The following is a 2,642-nucleotide window of genomic DNA, read 5'->3' as shown; positions in this document are numbered from 1 at the left end:
TTCCCCTAGAGTTGTTTCTTTTCTTTTTTTTTTCTCTCCCTCTGTTGCCCAGGCTGGAGTGCAGTGGCTCAATCTCTGGTCACTGCAACCTCTGCCTCGCGGGTTCAAGCAATTCTCCTGTCTCAGCCTCCTGAGTAGCTGGGATTACAAGTGTGCGCCACCATGCCTGGCTAATTTTTTTTTGTATTTTTAGTAGAGACAGGGTTTCAGCATGTTGGTCAGGCTGGTCTTGAACTCCTGACCTTGTGATCTGCCCGCCTCGGCCTTCTAAAGTGCTGGGATTACAGGTGTAAGCCTCTGCGCCTGGCCTATAGTTGTTTCTTACTCATCTGAAGAAGGCACTTGACATGTCCTGAAGTGGACAGTTAATTTAGATATTCCGCTGGGCAACTGTTACCTTCCTAAAATCAGATGAAGTGGTGATTAAGTTCAAATTTGTTCTCCCAAATAAGCCCGAAACACACTGAATATAAGTTCTCCATTTTTGCCAGATAATATAACCAAAGAAGAAAAGATAATGTTGGTGTCCACGCTGAATTGGTTGATTTATTCTTTACTGACTATGGAATGAGTATATAATTATAGGTAAATTTACCTTTCATATAGCTTCGGGTATTAATACTCACTCTTCTTGTTTCTTACGTTTTTGTTTTTTCCCAAAATCTTAGATGATTCCTCAGGTGAATTTGTGTAGTTCTCCTCCACTAGTATGTTTCTGGCACAGTTGTTGATATGTTGAACGGGATCTGGTCCTAACAAAATCTCTTTGTACTAGCCTGACATGATTACCGTGACATTCCTTACATTTAAGATCTCCATCAGATGATGATATCTACCAGATGCTGTCTCCCCATTATCACAGCCCTGCAAGAAGGTCTGCTTATCTTTGCAATATATCTGTAGGCATAGGTGTTGGGGGTGACATGAGCTATTTTCTTGTCTCATATTATTTGGCAAGAACTATTCTCACCTGTTTCAGACAAACTACTGGAGCCAAGTGTATCTGAAAAGTACTTATTTGGCCTGTAATAGGAATGTCATCTTAAATAAGTTCCTATCCCAATAAGCCATAAAAAGCAATCGGAGGCAGGCCGGGCGCGGTGGCTCACGCCTGTAATCCCAGCCCTTTGGGAGGCCAAGGTGAGTGAATTGCCTGAGGTCAGGAGTTCGAGACCAGCCTGACCGACATGGTGAACCTTCGTCTCTACTAAAAATACAAAAATTAGCCGGGTGTGGTGGCAGGCGCCTGTAATCCCAGCTACTTGGGAGGCTGAGGTAGGAGAATTGGTTGAACCCAGAAGGCGGAGGTTACAGTGAGCCGAGACAGGGTCTTGGCACTCCATCCAGCCTGGACGACGAGCGAAACTACATCTCAAAAAAAAAAAAAAGCAATTGGAGGTAATCATTTTATTTCTCTTCAACTTTCACTGATATCAAAATCCAGTACTTTAACCAGATTTTCTGGCTGACAGGCTAAATGAGATCATCTTCACATTCAACATCTTTCTCTTCAGTTTCCTTCTTTTTTTAAAAAAAGTGTTTTTTTGTAGGTTGTGGGGAGGGGTGTTTGGCTATGTTGCCCAGGCTGGTCTTGAATTCCAGCCTCAAGTGGTCCTCTTGCCTTGGCCTCCCAAAGTGCTAGGATTACAGGAGTGAACCACTGCCTGGCCCAGTTTTCTTCTTTACATCTGGGCTTGGTTCTGTCATTTAAGATTTTCAAATTAGAAAATTTTTTTTTTTTCTTTTTTTTTTGAGATGGAGTCTTGCTCCATCACCCAGGCTGGAGTGCAGTGGTGCGATCTTGGCTCACTGCAACCTCTGCCTCCCAGGTTCAAGCAATTCTCCTGACTCAGCCTCCCGAGTAGCTGGGACCACAAGCGCCTGCCACCACGCCCTTCTAATTTTTTGTATTTTTAGTAGAGATGCGGTTTCATTGTGTTATCCAGGATGGTCTAGATCTCCTGACCTTGTGATCCGCCCGCCTCGGCCTCCCAAAGTGCTGGGATTACAGGCGTGAGCCACTGTGCCCAGTCAAGCATCTCTTTTTTTCTCCACCCACAGGTAAAGAATATTTCCACCAATATTCCGAATTGTATTTTCTCAAGGCAATTTGATAAATCTGCACATTCTTGTCCTTTAAGCCAAGGGGCTTACCTATTAATAAGTAGGTGGAGCTGTACCTGGATATTAATTCAGTAGCATCACCTATGAGCAAAGTGTCCATTTGGGGTAATCAATATCATCGCTAATTCTAATACAAAATGTTTTGGCATAGTCATCAATGACATGTAATTCCTCAGAATAAGTGGCTGTCATTGCTTCAGTCTCTTCATTCTGCCTCTGGTAGCTCCCTATGCTCCCTTCAGCCATGTGGCCCCTAGAGCAGCCCTGGGGCTGATGCTGAGGTCCAGAAGCTTGGGGTGGAATTTTTATTTTCCAAATATTTTTTATCTGTGGTTGGTTGAATCCCTGGATGTGGAACCCACAAATACAGAGGGCCAACTGCATGTATGTGTCTGTGTGTGTGTGTGTGTGTGTTTGTGTACATGTTGAATGTTGGTGTTAGTTTATACCTTATGTTCATTTTTGAAAACTATCTTTTTTTGAGACAGGGTCTTGCTGTGTTGCCCAGGTTGGAGTGC

General features: G+C 43.6%; 1 pseudogene; it reads right to left on the bottom strand.

Annotated features, from left to right (window-relative positions):
* Window positions 1-615: 615 nt before the first annotated feature.
* Window positions 616-2,370, bottom strand: LOC112635549 (annotated as a pseudogene).
* Between the last annotated feature and the right edge of the window lie 272 nt (window positions 2,371-2,642).

The sequence above is a fragment of the Theropithecus gelada genome, chromosome 11 (genome assembly GCF_003255815.1).
Source record: "Theropithecus gelada isolate Dixy chromosome 11, Tgel_1.0, whole genome shotgun sequence".
Taxonomy (NCBI): domain Eukaryota; kingdom Metazoa; phylum Chordata; class Mammalia; order Primates; family Cercopithecidae; genus Theropithecus; species Theropithecus gelada.
This window is presented reverse-complemented; position numbering and strand designations above follow the sequence as displayed.